The following is an 18,528-nucleotide window of genomic DNA, read 5'->3' as shown; positions in this document are numbered from 1 at the left end:
TTGAGTTCTTCCCCATCAGCAAATGAAGGTCCTGAGAGCTTTAATCCATTCACCACGTCATCACGGTCAACACTACTTTGAGGAGGCAACACTTCCTCAGTCATATTTTGAGTTCCTTCTAGTCTGAGGGGCTCATTTTCTGGCACTATATCTGACAGTGTTCTACTGTTATTCATAAGGTTCTCAGTGACTAAATATTTGGAAGTAGTCTGTGTTTCCTTCTGCCTAATCTCTTTTCCTCTGGAAGCTCATCTGAAACCTGTCCACCATGGGTGACCCTGCTGGTATTTAAAATACCCATGACATAGCTTCCATAGAATCACAGCAACACACAAGCCACCACAATATGACAAACTGACAGACAAGTGGTGGGTATGTACTTGAGGAAGGATGAATTGTTAGGTATGCTGGAATTTGGGATTCATCCTTGTTTGTGCCCGACACTATGTGCCTGCTTGTAAAGGAACCTGAAGAGTCTTCTAGAACTTTTATTTACACAAACAACTCAGAAGCATGTAGGCTTGGTTCTTACTTGCAATGATTTAGTCAGAAACAGAGTATATTGGATCAAAATATCTCTAATTCTATTTTCTGTATTGGTTCCAAAATATATTTGTCCAGGACTGAGTTGAAGATGAAGAGAGATCAAACACTATGTTTCAAAATGAAAAGGGTGTTTTTATTTAAAAGTTGAAAACATTGAGACAATATGCAGTGCTAATTTAGCACATTATGAGGGAGCCAAACATAAAATATAAAAGGTGTTATTCCTTACTTTACTACAGACCTACTTGAAGCTTTTCTACCTCAACCTCATACCCAGTGACAGAAAAAATTATGTTCAGTGAAGTGTTATCAGGTAGGAGTGAATTCTCAAAGACATGGACTTGATGTCCCAAAAAAGGAGTCTTATCTCTCTGAAGCAAAGAGAAAAAGGAGAATTGAGTTGCAAAAGTATGCAGTGTATGAACAACTGAGCAGGACAGACAAGGGAAATGGCCAGATGCACGTGACAGATACTGCCTGACCCTGACAAGCCTGGGTCAGGTGGGATTTGATATCAGCAGTGCTCCTGCATAAACACGTTTGGGAAATACTGAAAATTTTTTCTAGCATATAAAGTTATACAAACAAAACAAATTTAGGTATATATCAAGTTGGTTTAAATGGCTTAGAAAATGCTTATGTAAATCTTTTTTAAGCACAAAAAAATTACAAAAATTTTCTCATTAACCTAAGGTTCTAAGAAAGAAGAATGATGGCTAGGAATACATAGGATCCATTAACAAAATTTAGCATGCCATGCCGCTTCCTTCTTTGAAAGGACTATGAGCTTATGTAAGATGATCACACTGAATTTTTTTTTTCTAAAAAAATAAACAGCAACAACAAAGAAGGCCATGCAAGCCTATAGTATTAATGTTAAAAATTAACGGTTAACCTCATGGTTCAAATTACACCACTTCATGGACCAAGTTTAGCTTACATTTTTTCTATGATTGCTTTCAAACTCTAGTTGAGTAGTTACGGCAAAGTAGCCACAAAACTTATAATTCTCACCATTTGGTACTTTCCAGATGTATGTTTTTTATTGTGATATAAAAATTTCCCCATATTTGCTGTTATTTATTTATTTATTTATTTACATATTAGCAGCCACACCTCGAAAGATACACCACACTAACCTCCTATATTCCAAACACCACTGCTTCCCCTACGCCTTCCATGTGCTAAACAGCTCTAAGCCAGTGCTCATTTCATTCACCACTTCTTCCAGCATGAATTTTGTCTGGATGTTAAAAGTTGTATTCCAATTTACACTGTCCACATGCTCTGCATGTTGACTAGGCATGAAATATTTGATAAGTTGTTCCCATATGAGCCACTCTTTGCCAAGGTGATCATAAATGACTCTTTGGGAAACCAATCACATAATAAGACGGCATAGTCCATAATTGATTTAATGTGGTGTTTTTCCAAGGTCCTTTTCCCTTACTTTGAGAAAACTTCCTAACTGAGCATAAAATGTCACAGACCTCTACTTTGTGATAAAGAGTCCTAGTGGAAGAGTAGGCTATGAGTTGGGCTGCTAACTGCAAAGGCAGCAGTTCAAATCTACCAGTCGCTCTGTGAGAGAAAGATGAGGCTTTCTACTCCCATAAAGATTTATAGCCTCAGAAAACCTAAACGGGGTCATTGTGAGTCAGAATCGACTTGACAGCATGCATCAGCAGAAGCCACCTTGTGAGAGAGGTGAATCATTGAAAATAATTAGTGCTTGTTAAAAATGTCCATTTCCGGCACTAACCCCAGATCTAATTTCTGGGAGTGAGCCAGAAAATATGGAACACAACACAAAACAAAACAACAACCAAAATCTGGTGATTATGCTGTAGGTCTCTAATCCATATTTTGAGAAACCCTGATCCCTAGAATCATTTTAGCTACAAAGCTTCACAGCTCTATGAACAGTTGGCTGGCTTTTCATTTCATTTCTCAAATCACTCTCTATGCTTCTATTTCTCTATCTTACAAAGCTGGAGAGTATTCAAGCAGTGTGAGACTCAGTGTTGAAAAGGGTTTATACCAGTTGAAATTTGTGTTATTATATTTGGTTCATGCATTTAATTCCTGTTGAGACTCTAAATACAGGCAGCTGGATCCCTATTCCAGGTGCTATGTCTCACAAATTGTTGACATCTTTCCTCTCTGTTAGATACTAAAGCCCAGCTGCACCAAAAGAGCTAACAAATCCACCACCTTCCATTTGCCTGGGTGACCACCACTGAAGATTTTGAAAGCACCAAACTGGAAGGGGGTTTGCAGTCCAAGGCTCCAAGTAAAAATCCTTTGTAGCATGGCTAAGTGAAGTAGAAGAGAAGTGGATTCTTCTGGATTGGACTCATTTAAATTTTGAAAATTGTTTCTTTAGAAAGAGAAGACGCAGCAGAAAAGTTTAATGATCCATAAACATTTCTGTCAGGAAACTGTTGGGGTTTTATATAAGAGTGGATACTCCACCCCCACCTAGGTTTGCCTCTTGGATCTTTTAAAAGTAATGATAACCCAATATAAAGAATACCAATTTAAGGATATTTTCTGTATTGTCTGGCCAACTGAATTAGTTGCTTTAAACTCTAAATCCCATTGCTTTAGTACTTCTAGCATGAATCTAACTAACAGTGACAAACTAATTTCCAGTATATAATTTATATAAGACTCATCAGACAGGGCCTTCTAAAACAGGTCCTCTGTTCAAGGAGCTTCCTATTAAAAGGAGGCACTTCAGGGGCAAAGAGATTATTAGTGTGTCCCGTGCTCGTTTCAGTCTCTCCACTGGATGGAAAACCAGAGATGAGGGACCACCTGTATCTTTGTATTTTTGTTTCTTCCATGGCCCTTGTCACCTCTGTTAGTCAAGAACATGTGTTCAACACATGCTTTACTGAATTGAACGAAACTCCATTTTAACCTTTTTCTTTTATAGGATCAGATAACAGTCATTAAAAAAAAAAGTTTGTCCATCAGAAAGTCAGCTATTGTAGGTAATCGTTTCCTCCATGATTCCCAGTGTTGAAAGTGTATTTAGTTATCTTTAAACTTATGCTCAGCTTAAGGCAGAAATGACAAGATAGTTTATCTTGATTTATAAGGAGAATCCAATGACCACCACATCCATGTTCTCAAGCTCTCGTGATCATTCAGCACCCTGATACCCTAAACTTGGACCCCAGCATGATCTACCTTCCAAAATGTTTCCTCTTTCCAACTTCCATTTCAATAATTTCTTGTCCTGTGTCTAATTTCTCCAGAATTCACTTGATAAATATTCAGAGAATCTGATAATTCATAATAGGAAAAATCTCATGAGAATAATATAGTTTTAAAAGATTTGTATTTTGATAGGAGTCTTTTGGAGACAAAAGGCCATTATCAAATTAATGATGAAACAAAAAAGGGACACTTTCAAAAATGTAAGAAAAATACTTTTATATAGTCGTATTTTTTATGCCTATAGTTACATCAAAGCTGCTTGTGCCTTTTCTGATGGACCTACCATAACACATGTTCTTTGTGACAGATATTAGTTAGCACTTCTAAAAAATCTAGTTCATCATTTTAAGAAAATGGCCATAGATTCTTCTCCCACAGACCATCTTTAACTATAGTTTGGTATTCAATCTCTTAATAAATATCATTTTGAAGGAGTTTAAACCAAACTCATATAATTAAAATCATGTTTTTCTACTGTTAAATGATTTTTAGTAGTAAGTTCTTTCAGCAATAAACTTATTCCAAAATTTAAAAATGCTTAAATATAGTAAACATTTACACGTTATATAGGGAAAAATTTATAAAATATGTAGTAAAATTTTGTTGTTGTTAAATTGTGTCTAATGGATTCTGGTTCATAGTAACCCTCATTATGGTTTCCAAAGAGCAATTGGTGGCTTTGAACCAGCAACCTTAAGTTTAGCTGACCAGTGTTATCCTACAACACCACATCAACACTTCAGTAAAATTTTAATATACACTGAATCTAATTTTAAAAATCCACCCTCTCTTTCTTTGACAAAGCCACATCTTATCTATTTCCATGATAGGCATATGTTTTAAGAATTGATGGAGACTCCAAAGCTTAATTTTTACAGGTGAAAAGTCTCACATTTATAGATGTGAAAAGGTTTCCCAAAGAAGCAGAGAAATAGAATCCAGGTCTCCTGACATGTGATCAGAAATTGAAGCTCTATAAAGGGCAAGAAGATGTGAGCTTGCTGAGCAAGTCCAACTGAGAAGAAAGTATAAGGTAAAATGGAAAGAGAAGCAAAGAATAGAACTCCTTGACTGGGTATGGGATTGGCATTTACTAGCTCTGTTGCCTTAGAAATTACTTAAACTCTCTCCATCTCAATTTCTTTGTCAGCAAAATGGAGTTGTTTTATGTTACAATTTGGATAATATTTTAATCAGTGATCTGAAAAGTGTGCATCATTGTACATGTGAAAGCACCTACTGTCATTATTGGTGTTATTATTGCTTATTTGTTATTAGTTAATAGTTGCTGCACCCTGTGGGTATTGTTGCCTCTCCTCTCAGAGAAGAGCAAAGCTCTTAGCAGATAGAGTCCCTTTTATCCTCACACATCCTTTTCAGAAGTGATGGTAGCAAGGGATTATCAATCTCATTTTACAGATGGAGAAACCAGAGCTGCAGCCTTTCCACTTGACCTTGCTGACTCATCAGCCTTGTTAATGCGTGGTTCAGTGCCTTCTAGTTTAAAGAAAGGAAAGGAACACAAAGAAAAGAGGGGGAGAGAGATCTAAATAGATCATGCTTTTATTTCTTTTCATTTAAAAAAAATATATTTACAGCTGCTTCAGAATTTCAGAATTTGGGGGTTCGTAGAAGTTCTGCAGGCATAATGCTTAATTCAGGAAACAGTGAGAAGTTTGCATTTCTATACCATATATTCAATCAGCTCTGATGTTTCAATGAATGATATCCAACATCCTGGAAAAAACACAGGATCCTCATTAAACAAGAATTCAATAGACTAGGGAGTAGATAATGGCAATGATATCTTCTGTTTTAAATATCGAGGCAATTGGTTTAGAGAGTATATATCAACATTATGTCTGCCCTTACCTAGGTACAAATTCAAACCGAATGTTGCATTAATGAAAGTGCATTATCAATTTTAGTTAAAAAACAAACAAAAAACCACCCTATAGTGTTTCTAATTATTGAAAACTGTGCATGTCCACTGATTTTCACAACAGTGTTGTAAGGCAGGGGTGAGGGGACCCGAGAGTATCACCCTCACCTCGTTTGATGGACGAAAGAGTGAAGAATCAGGGTGGTCAGAGGATTTCCCCAAGGTCATGGTGCATGTAGTTAATGTCAAAGGAAGACTATATGAATTTCCAGACCTCAGTGGTTTTTCTTATGGGTTTTCCCATAGATTCAGTTGCTTGAATCTTGATCATGTCCCATTTTAGGACCCCAGAATGCCTGACATCTTGTGTCACTGAATGTACACTCTGTGTAGTCGTGCTCTCGCCATGGAATGCATTACTCATGTGTGTATCTGTGTGTATAAAATTCGTGCATGCATGAGCCTACGTCCATTTGATTTCCCTCTCCAAATGCTTATCAGAAAATCAGAGAGATGGGGTTGGCTTCTCACCTTTTCAAACTGCATTTTGAACCCTTGGTAATCAAGATTTAAATGAGTTTGAGGGGCTTGGTTAGTCCCTGATGGGGCACTTTCCACATCATAAATCCTCAGCACATCATTCATCACAGCCCTGAGCTGCTAGCCAGAAGGAATGCCCATGTGAGCCATTCAAGGGCTGAATAATCGCTGGCTCATTAGAGCAGGTGGTCTCTCTATATCAGAAGTGAGGGTACTATTTAGCCCATAAGAGGGCCACTGGTGTTGAACTGCTTTATAGCACAGCTGGTCTGCAATGAACTTGTGCCTTAATTTCAGAGCTTTTCTAGTCTTTTCCATTTACCCAGACCCCAACTCCCCATATGGTTGTTATTGTTACATTCCGTTGACTTGGTGGTTCTGAATCATAGTAACCTTTACGTATAGCAGAGTGAAGCACTGCCTGACTCTGTGCCTTCCTTACAATCATTGCCATTCAAAAAAGAACATGAAATGAAATATTTTCAATGTCTGGGTATAAGTAATATTTCTATTAGATATATGCTGTGTGTTCTATTTTTATTTCTATTTATTTCCTTATTTCCAAGGAATAATCAGTTTGAGACCTTGTCAACACAATAAAACTCAAAGAGACAGCCAGAGGCAGATTCAATTCAGGGGAAATATAGAAAAGACCGATTATCATGAAAACCCTCAATTTGCATTTTGCTCTCCTTGTAAGTCATAATACCAGGAAGCTAATGCAATCCCCTGAAAGAAGCCTTTTTATATCTAATGACAAGGCTATATGCCTCCAGGGTGGCTAGATTATATATTTTTCATCACTCATCTGAAATGGTCTCTTTCCTCTTTTCTGTACTCTCAGGCGGAAGAGGAGAGACTTGTTTTCTGGGGAATCTACCCCACCATGCAATATGCCCAGCAGAAAGATATATTATGGGTGTTTCTTGATTTCTTCTGGCAAGAGACTTGCTTAGCCTTGTCTCCAGGATGCAAACAGGGAGATTCGGAGCACCCTGAAAAACCACACAAGGTCTTTCTCCTGCAGCCAGGGACTGATAAATCCCAGGATTGGTGGGTCATGTGCATTTAGACATGTGTGCTCCATGCCTTTCTGAGTCTGCTCTTTAATCATCTTGGTATTAAAAATGGATTCTGAAGAGCATTCCCAAAGGGAATTTGTTGTATACATTTCTACCCCTGCTTTGAAAAAAAAGTCATATCATTATTGTATCTAGTCTCTCCCAAGTAGCCAAGCAAACAGGAGGAGGAACAGCCACAGTTCTAGACTTGAGCAGACTACCAACAGCTGCAAGGTTAATTATGGCTCTCTCTCCCTTTTTCTCTCTCTCTTTAAACTCTCAGCTTTAGAAATAAAAGATAAGAAATTCTTTAGCGTAATTATAGACTGCTGAGCCCTTATGGTAATAATAAAGGAAAACATCTGACTGATTTACAGCAGGAAGAGGCAGTGACAGTAGCAATGCAGGTTGGAAAAAAAATAATTAAAATCAGCTTTTCCACTATCTTGACTGAGCTGTCAGTCAGCCTGAGAGAGAAAAGAAATGCTAATGAAATATTAATATGCTGCCTTAGATTTTATATAACAGCCTTTTGTTCCCAGGTACTGTTCCAGTTTGTCAGTCAAAGGGGTCAGGTGTAAAAGGAGGCAGGAACCAGTGTGGTGAAGGGGGAAATGAGAATTCTGTGGCCTAAAAAACACTTGGCCTCAGAAAGGAATTACTGGAGCATTAAGGGAGACAACATTGTGGACGAGGTTCTTCTCTGACAGTCACAGCCTCAGCTTCACCAGCTGCAGGAATCTTAGCAGGAGGTGAACATTTACTCTTCCTGATCCTTTCTTTTTCTTGCTTTTTTTTTTTTCTAGGCTGACAGACACTAAATGTCAGCAATCATCATGATACAATCAGAACTGGTTTTATAATATCTATAAGTGGTTTCAAAGTCTGCAGATGCCAGACAGTTTCAAAATCTCAAGGAAATTGTATCTCGTAGGTAGTTCAGACTAGACAGAGCCTCCACATATATTTTTTTCTGTTTCATCAAATCAGTCACTCAGAGTGAAGTTGCAAAACAGATGACACAGCTTAGAAATAAGGTGTGTATAAATGGGTGTATATGTGCATGTGTGTATGTGCACTGTGTGAGTTGTATGTATTTGTGGGCATTTGCATATGTATATCTGAAATCTCTCAGGTATTAAAATGCCCCCAGCTAGCCAGGAACAAACCATGTATGGGATGGTTTGAGGAAACACTTTACTGTCTGATCTTCTGGCATGCAGATTCTAATTTTTAAAGTAGATACTAAAGAGATGAATTCTTAGACATACAACCACGGGTAAAGGTACCTTCATGAGGAGTTTCTAGCTCAGGATGTACACAGGACTTATGAGAATTACTACATGTGTATCTTTTTGCTTAGACTCATTTAACATTAGGATTCTAAGGAGAGGAGGCTAGGGAGTAAACACAAGAGCCTAAACCTCAGGAATAAGGCAGAAATGAGGCAACACAAAGTGGAAGAGAGGGGAGACCTCTAAAGAAAGAGACCAGTGATCTGAGTTTATTCCTGACACTGATATGAGCTAGCTGACTCTGGACAAGTAATATAAACCCTCTGACTTCATTTCCTGTAACTGAGAAATGAGAAAGGGCTGGGGTCTCTAAGGTCCCCTTTGAGTTCATGATTTGAATAGAGGGCATTAAGAAAGAGACATGGGATAAGATTCATGGCCCTTTCTGCCTGGGATATGGTTTCTGGCTTTTGTAATACAACTCACTTGTCTTCCATGATTCAAATCTTCAAAATTATAGTTGGGGTGAAAGCATTTCTTGCCTTCAGAGAAAAAGTGAAACAGAGCAGTAGCTACTTTATTTACCAGGGGTCTACTATGCAAAGAACTTAGATTATCTTAAATTTTCTATGAGCTAAATATATCCTGAGTTACAGATGAATTAAGACACATCCAGATTATCAGACTAGGAAAGGTCAGAATGTTGGAATTCCCAACCATGTCAGTAGCTCTAAAGTCTATACTCTGCTAGTTCCAAGTTGGGATGACTAAATGAAAGGTAACTAAATTAGCAACTCATTCACATACATTTACTTATTTAATCCTGAAATCAGATTTACAAAATTTAGGGAAATTTTGAACTTTCGCAAAGTAACCCATTGAATGTGTGGTGGAGTTTGGGCTCCAGTTAGTAAACCTTTTACTTCAGCATGAGCTTACAACCTTTCCTTCTATAACCCCATTTAGATCAAAGCCAAATCCAGGAAGAATTGGAAATATTGAATTTGTATATATTTATTTTAGTTCTAATGCTAGCTTTTGTCTATGAAATGGGATAATACATAACTTTTCATGTATGTATATACATACTAACAAAATAATTACATTCATGTCTGTTTTATACAGTAAAAATAACAATTATTGCTGTTGAGTGCATCAAGTTGGTTCTAACTCATAGCAAAGACCCTGAATTGGGTTTCCAAAGAGTTGTTGGTAGGTTTGAATTGCCAACCTTGTGCTTATCCTGTGGCACCACCTCAGGACTTGAGCATATACGACATGTTAGATATTGTCCTACACATTGAGGAAAAACAGTAATACACAGTTCTCTTCTGTCTACATTTAAATCTGGAGTCGCCAATATTTTTTATTTGAAACTCAATTAGTTAAAAAATAAGTTTAATTTCCTAATACAAAATTTTGTCAATCTATATAAAATATTAACAAACCTCACTTTGTTAGGTGAAAACACATATATTTAGAAATCCTATTATTTCCTTCAGTATTAGAATTGATCAACTTATGCATATCATTTTGAAATGTATTCTTTCAGCTAGAGGAAAAATATATCTGATTGTGCAACATGTATACCTCAATATGATTTTTGTTGTTTTCTGCTCATCTCCATTTTTAATGATATAAAAGATTGTTATTTTGTGTTAAATGACTATTAAAAATGTGCATCAATGCTAATGAAAAAGAAAATGAATGTAAAATGGTTTTAAAGAGTAATAATTGTTACTCCTCCTCAAAAATGAATTATTGCTATTAGCTAGCTAGTGTGATAGTTAAAGTTTTGTCTCAACTTGACTAGGGAAGTATTCACAAGGAGATGTGGTTATCCCCATGGTGAGATATAATATAGTGTAGTTAACTCTATGATGACTGGCTATGAGCAGGCATACCTAACTCTATGATGGTTGCTTCCAATATAACGGACACTCAAGCAAAGCTTGATTGCTTTCTGCTATGCCTGGATCTTGTGTCTAGCTTGTCCTCTAACCTCTCCTTATTTAGATTTGAACCAGTGGCCTACTTTATTATTTGCCTGCCTGTCTTCCTACCTTCTGGACTTGTCTGTCTGCCTGCTGGACCTACCTGCCAATCTTGGTTCATCTGATCCAGGCTTGGGAATCTTCAACCTGTACAGTTGTGAGCCATTTCCTTTATATAAACTTTTCTTCACATACGCTGTTGTTATGTGCCGTGGAGTTGGTTTCGACTCATAGCGACCCTGTACAGGGTTTCCAAGACTGTAAATCTTTATGGGATCAGAAAGTCTCATCTTTCTCCTGCAGAACAGCTGGTAATTTCGAACTGCTGACCTTGCAGTTTGCAGCCCGATTCGTGACCACTACGCTACCAGAGCTCCTACTTCTTCACATATATGCATATATAAATTTCACTGGTTTCATTTCTGTAGAGAACTCAGTCTAAGACAGCTAGCATCCATCAACTGTTTAAACCAAACATAGAATGATTGCTTAGACAAATATTTATTAAGTGGTTATAACACTTTGGATACTGTGATAGGTTCCTTTCATGTAGTTATTCATTTAGTCTGTACAACTGTGTGAAGTAGGTACTATTACTCTGATTTTGAGCAGGAGATGGGGATTAGGCAGTGGAGTGAAATAGATATCTCATGGGGCTAAGAGAATCATGAGTCCAAAAAAGGTCTGTTTTGCTTAACAACCAAACTCCACTGCATCAGCAGGGGTCCTAGTTGGAGCCAAGGTAAATTCTGAACCTCATTTCTACTCCTTAAGATGTGTTCTGTTCAGGGATTTAGTTTACCTCTTGGAGCCTTAGCTTTTTCATTTCTACACAGGAGTCCAGATATGGTGCCATAGGATCAGAACTGGACTACAAACCACAAAATTGGTGTTTCAAATCCGTGAGCCGCATTTTGGAAACGCGATATAGGGTCACTCTGAGTCAGGATTGACTCGATGCCACTTAAGAACAACATGCAAGGTCACTATGAGTCATGATTGACTGGACAACATTTAACAACAACAACAACAAACTAAGATGACAGCTATTATATTGAAGGGATGTTGGGATGTTATTAAGAATTTAGTTAGAAGAAACATCAATACATAGTGTGGAGCACAGTTAAGTATGCCAGAAAATCTTATTCCCGTCTCTTGTGTGAACTGAGCAAAAAATATCAGTGAAGGATTATCCAACATTTGATAAAGATAATAGATGTTGACTCTGAAGGATTTATGGGATTTGGGGATTTTGAGCAGGCAGATGGGGATTAGGCAGAGGAGTGAAATAGATATATCTCATGGGGATAAGAGAATCATGAGTCCAGAAAAGGTCTGAAAAATAGCCATGCTCTTAGACCATATCATGGCTCCAAGGAGATCCTTATTTATTTTAATGGGATCTTCCTTGAAGAACTTATCCTTAAAACTTTCAACCAGGTCTTCAAAGGGCCTTTCAGCAATGGATTAGATAGGTGCCTGTAATTACTTCTGGTCTTATCTAACTCTGATAACCACATCTTTAAAACATATTGAAGACTCAGATGAAGCCCAAGAAGAGGTTAATTCAGGCCATAGAGCCAGAATCTGAATGTACAGGAGTCCAACTCTCTACATAATTAATCTCTAACCCAATGCTTGAAACCCATACCTTCCTTCTTTCTCAGAGATCTCCATCAATTCTTCACTCTCACCAAACATTACACATGTATAAATCCCTCTTTGGGCTGTAATCTTAATCACTCTCGTCTGCCTCTACCATCCCTTCCTTGTCCTGTAGTTTCTGTTCTTTAGTCTTCAAACCTTTTCCTATTATTCTTACATTTATTAATGTAAGCCCCACTTTTGCCCTGCAGAATTATGAATATGGAATAAGACAATATAAATAATGCACCCAGCACTTTGTTTGCCACACAGATGTTTAATGTATATTGAAAGATTGACTGATAAAGTATTGATATTGAAGGACAGAGTACATAGAGATCAAGTGTGAAGAAAATGTTGTAAAATAAACTAAAGGAACAGTCTGCATAAAGTTGAGTATAATAAGGCTCTGTCACTTAATTTCAGCGTGCATTGCCTCTAGATGAGGATATGATATTTTATTATTATTTTAGCGGAGTGCTATTGTGGACTCCACTATGTGATTCTTGACTGCATAGTATGATTATGAAAGAAAGATCACATTCTATAGTCTCTTTCAACCAAAGTACACATGAGTCTAAACCAGTACCCCACATGATTGATAAGCTAGTCAGTCTCCATTATTTTGTGGACTCTCTCTGTTATTGTTTTTAGGTAACATTGAATCAGCTCCAACTCATAGGAAGTTTATGTACAATTATGGTGCAGTGATTTACTTGATATGTCTCTTTAAACTCCTACAAAATGACTGGGTGGGGCCATATAGATTGGGTGTATTTCTTCATTCTCTTATGGTTCTGGGTAAAAGCAGATGGAGCACGATGCTGCTAGAATTATATGATTCAGTTGTGAGTGGTTATTACTGGGTTAATTGTGATTGTAATAACTTGAAACTCTAGTGTGAGGATTGGTTAGTTTTGCCATTCTGCTAGATATAAAATGAGACATCTCAGAAGCAGGAATGGGTATCTCACTACCTTCAAGAAAGACTAATCACAAGTGGAGTGTGTTCTTTGGACTCAGAGAGACTTGCACATTAAACCTCCTCAATATAGGAAAAGAAAGCTGTGACAATAAAGGAGCAGCAAAGGAGTGGTAAGAGCAGAACCAAGAGTATGCGAGAAAGCAGTGAACCTTCAGGCTCATAAAGTACCCCTGAGTGCCTTTGGGCAGTAGACTAGCTTGCAGAGTGGGGTGCCTCTCGGCACTTATTTAAGGAGGTTAGGTTTGTTGAGCCACAGAGCTAGAACTGAGCACCTTCAAGCTAAGGCATATCATGGAATGGCATGAGTTTGTGCATGAAAACAATTCTGTGACATTGTCCAAGAGAAGAGGTAAAGGCCCATATGCCTGACAGGCCAATCACCAAAATGAGACATGTTCACAGGCACTGCTGACAAGGGGCTGTCATGACCAAAAGAACTGTGTTCTGAACATTAATGATCATGAATTGCAAGTTACAAACTTCCCTGGTGTGGGGTTATAGGATCTGCACGGGACTCAAAATAAGAGGTCGACAGTTTAAATTCACCAGCTGCTCCTTAGAAACCCTATGCAGTTCTATGAGTTAGAACCAACTCAAGGACACTTAACAAACAACAATAACAACTTCTCTAACTGCCACTTATCTGTAAGTTTGTCATAGATTGTAGCTTGCATGTTGCTGTGACGCTGGGTCACCCAGGGTGGACAGGTTTCACCTGAGCTTCCAGACTAAGAAGAAGGAAACTATTTCTTAATGTTTAGTCACTGAAAACCTTATGAACAACAGTGAAACAGTGTCACATATAATGTTGGAAGATGAGCCTTTCAGGTTAGAACTTGCTCAAAATATGACTGGGGGAAGAATGCCTCCTCAAAGTAGAATTGACCATGATGATGTGAATCGAGTAAATTTTTCAGGACTTTCATTTGCTAATGGGACACTACTCGAAATGAGGAGAAACAACCAAAAATATCCATTAATAATCAGAACATAGCATGTATGAAGTGTGAATCTAGGAAAATTGGGATTTGTCAGAAATGATAGCTGCCATACAGGAATTGGCCTTGGGCTGATTATGAATTTGATTCTCCTCCCCTTTCGTGAAGTCAGAGGAGGTCAGATGCTATTCTTACACCATTTTTTACAATAACAGAAGGAAACCTTGTCAGGTTCTGCACCATCCTTGTAATTGTCGCTGTGTTTGAAAAAAATCATTATAGCCACTCTCTCTCATGTTGTTGTTAAAGTGCCATTGAGTCCACAGTGCCAAACCAGTATCTTCTTTCATAAGGCCCCAAAATACATAGACAGCTCACAGGGACTCAAAATGTTGGAAGGTCTCCTGCATTCATTCCACTAAAGTCATTGCTGATATCTCCATTGCCTCAACTTGAACGGTTCCCAGAAAGCCTGCCATTCTACTGATGTGACAGGTTAAACCATGTACATTCGCTTAGAGTGGAAGTCCTTAGGCTGCAATACTCCAAAAGAGTCAGAATCTACTAGAAGGCAATTAGAAAAAAAATGTTATTTTTGTAAGTATTGTACATTACCACTCCCCTTGGAGGTCCAGCCATTTCCCCCACAAAATAGTCAGGGAGTGGGTTGGAAGCCTCTGATACTTGGATCTCCTCAGTTGTCCCCAGTCTTAGGGAATTGCTTTTTAGTGCATATTCCTGCTATCTTTCTCTCTGACACTCTCCTGCCTTATCTCCTATAGGATCCAAATATGACATGATCCATAAGCATGGAGTTTCCAAGAAAAGGGAACAGGAACTGTCTTCCTGCTCACATTCTATACCCACATGGCAAGACAAAAATCACTTGGAACTAGGAAGTATAAGGAACCTTGCTTATTCCTGAAAAAATCAGAATGATAAATTATAAGTAGGAACAATACAAATAAATGTAACAATAATTGTAATTGCCTCAAGTGCTATATTGTGAGAAACATCACTTATTCAATATAAGCCTAATGATAAAATCAGGCCAAGGACTCAGTGTGGTTAACAGCACCTTTTTAAAGGAGTATATTTTGTGAACTTTGCAACTTTCTTTAATTTTAAGAAAATCCAAACTTCTTGTAAGAATTCTGGAGTCACTGGGTATATATAGAGTTAAGTCCTTGACTACTAGTCAAAAGGTTGGTGGTTCAAACTCACTCAGAGAGGTAACTTTCAAAACATGTTTAGTGATCTGCTTTTGAAAAGTCACTGCCTTAAAAATCCTTTAAAACAGTTCTGCTCTGCACACTTGGTGTTGGCATGAGCCAGATTCAATGAATAGACAGAAACTGACAACAATAGTCAGGATTCTGAGTTAGCAGTCATGACGATTGTTAATGATATAAATAGACTACATGCATAAGGTTATGATACTGAAATAGATTAATGATCATTAATATTAGAATAAGAAAAATTTAGGTGTCCTTGTGTGATGCTGCAGTGAACTGAAAAGTCTGTTTGAACTACAAAATTGGCAGTTCAAGCTCACCATTCACTCCTCCAAAACCCTATGAAGGGTCTCTATAAGTTGGAACTGACTCAATGGCATTTAATAAACAAGAAGAATTTTGTTGTTCATAAAACTATTCTCTTATATTCTAAATGGAAAAACTGAAAAGGAGTATGAGATGCCTAGGTTTCCACGGCTAGGTTTATGAGCTTTTTGTGGTTGTCAGCTATTATACTCATAAAAGGAATCTGGGCACTGCCCGATTTTCCTCATTATTTGCTAAAGATTTAGTTTGTACCATTTATCTTCATGTAAGGCATATTTTCTCCTGTGGCCTCATTCATAACATACAATTCAGTTGGGATTTGTACTAGACTTACATTACCTGGCATGTTTGTCAGTCAAACAAATAATGACAATGACAACAACAGCAACAACAATAATAATACAAAGTTATTTGGGTATTCTAAATACTTTCTGAGAAAGAGAAGAAAAGAAAGAAGAGAAGGGTAAGAAATAAGAAGCCATGAGGATCTTCCCCTTCCCCCTCTTCTACTGTGTTCCTCCAAAGCTATTCTGTGTACAGAAGTCTGAGGAATGCTTTTGAAAATCTAATTCTACCATTAGCCTTACAAGAAATGTCAAAGTATTTATAATGGTATTTACGGTTCTCTGATACGGATTCCCAAGCCTATTTGAATTCATTTCCTATCACAAGTGGTTGCCTAATAGCCACTTCTTCAAGTCTCCACCACCCATGTATCCCACAGTCAATCTCAGATCTTTGCTGCTCTGGAACACTCTGAAACACTAAACTTGTTCTGACCTGACCGCTTGTGTTCTTGTTCTTCCTTCTCCCTACAATTCTCATTTCTTATAACTCATCATGTTTCTGTATCTCAGTCTCTTAAAGTCTCTTGATTAAGAAGATTTTCTTCACCACTCTGTATACAATAGTGCAGACACATCCACACATTCCCTGTCCCACAAACACAAAGCACCATCACATAATTCTGGCAAGTTCAGCAATTGAATCCTACCAGGGGCTCTGCAGGACACAGATGAGGCTTTCTGCTCCCGTAAATTTTTACAGCTTTGGAAACCCAATACTGGGTCACTAAGAGTCAAAATCAACTTGGTGGCACATAACCACCAACAACCACTTTTCTATTTGGTATTTGTCATCTAACTAATTACTTACCAGTTAATTTCTTCATGGTCTCTTTCCTTCTGCTGCTTTTGCTTATTACTGTGTCTCCAGCACTGGCAACAGTGCTTCGCATATTTGAGGTTCACTAAAGGAGCTCTGGTAGTGTAGTGGTTATGAATCGGACTGCGAGCCTTAAGGTCAGTGGTTCGAAACTACCAGCTGCTCCGCGGGAGAAAGATGAGGCTTTCTACTCCCGTAAAGATTTACACCCTCAGAAACCCTGTACAGGGTTGCTATGGGTCGGAACCGACTCGACGGCACTTAACAACAATAACAACAACAATATTTATTAGATGAACAAATAAGTAAGTTTGTTTAAACTCGTATTTATTGATGTTGTCTGTATCAACCCAGGCACTGTGTGAAGTATTATGGAGGATGCTGTACTAGATGCTGTGTTGATCAACATGTGTATCTGATTTCATCTCAAAACCAAACCTATGCAGTATTACTGCCATCCTGTCTATGAGACCCAATATACAACTGTCAGTTTGTCATATTGTGGTGGTTTCTGTGTTGCTTTGGTGCCAGAAGCTGTGCTACAAGTATTTTAAATGCTAGCCGTATTTTAAAATCCATGGTGGTCAGGTTTTAATGGATCTTCCAGACTAATAATAGACTATGAAGGAGAGGCATAACATCTCTGAAAGGTTATCCACTGAAAACCTATGAATAACTGAAGATCATTGTTTGATACAGTGCCAGAAATTAGTCCCTCAGGTTGTTAGGCACTCAAAATATGACTGGGGAGAACAGCATACTCAAGGTAGAATTGACATTAATAATAATGATGGAGCAAAATTTTCAGGACCTTCATTTGCTGATGGGACTCAACTCAAAACAAGATGAATCAGCTACAAACATCCATTAATAATTGGAATATGTAATGTATGAAGTATGAATCTAGAAAAGCTGGAAGTCATAAAAATGAAAATGGAATACACAAAGATCAATATCCCAGGCATTAATGAGCTGAAATGGACTGGTATTGGACATTTTAAATTAAAAAATCATATGGTTTTCTATGTTAGTAATGAAAAATTGAAGAGGAATGTTATAACATTCATTGTCAAAAACAGCATTTCAGTATCTACCTTGAAGTATAATGCTGTCTGTAATAGGATATATCCATGTGCCTACAAGGAAAGTCAGTTAATATAATTATTATTCATTTTTATGCACCAATAACTAAATATGATGATAAGATTGAAAAATTCTACCAATGTCTTAAGTCTGAAATTGATCAAACATGCAACCAAGATGCAGTGGCCATTACTGGTGATTGGAATGTGAAAGTTGGAAACAAAGAAGAAGGATCAGTAGTTGGAAAAACATGGCCTGAGGAATAGAAACAATGCTGGAGATAACATGGTAGAATTTTGCAAGACCAATGATTTATTCATTGCAGATACCTTTCTTCAACATTAAAAATGTCAATTGTATATGTGAACATCACCAGATGGAATAAGCAGGAATAAACAGGAATCAAATTGACTACACCTGTGGAATGAGATAATGGACAAGTTTAATATCATCAGCTAAAATAAGACCAGGGACCAACTGTGGAGCAGACCATCAATTGTCCAACTGTGAGTTCAGATGAAGCTGAAGAAAATTAAAACAACTCCATGAGAACTAAAATATGACCTTGAATATTTCCATCTGAATTTAGAGCCATCTCAAGACTAGATTTTGTGCATTAGACACTGAAAACCTAAGACCAGGCAAGTAGGATACATCAAGAGCATC

This window comes from Chrysochloris asiatica, unplaced genomic scaffold (genome assembly GCF_000296735.1).
Source record: "Chrysochloris asiatica unplaced genomic scaffold, ChrAsi1.0 scaffold00058, whole genome shotgun sequence".
NCBI classification, from domain to species: domain Eukaryota; kingdom Metazoa; phylum Chordata; class Mammalia; order Afrosoricida; family Chrysochloridae; genus Chrysochloris; species Chrysochloris asiatica.
The sequence above is the reverse complement of the archived record's forward strand: the minus strand, read 5'-3'. Positions refer to the sequence as shown.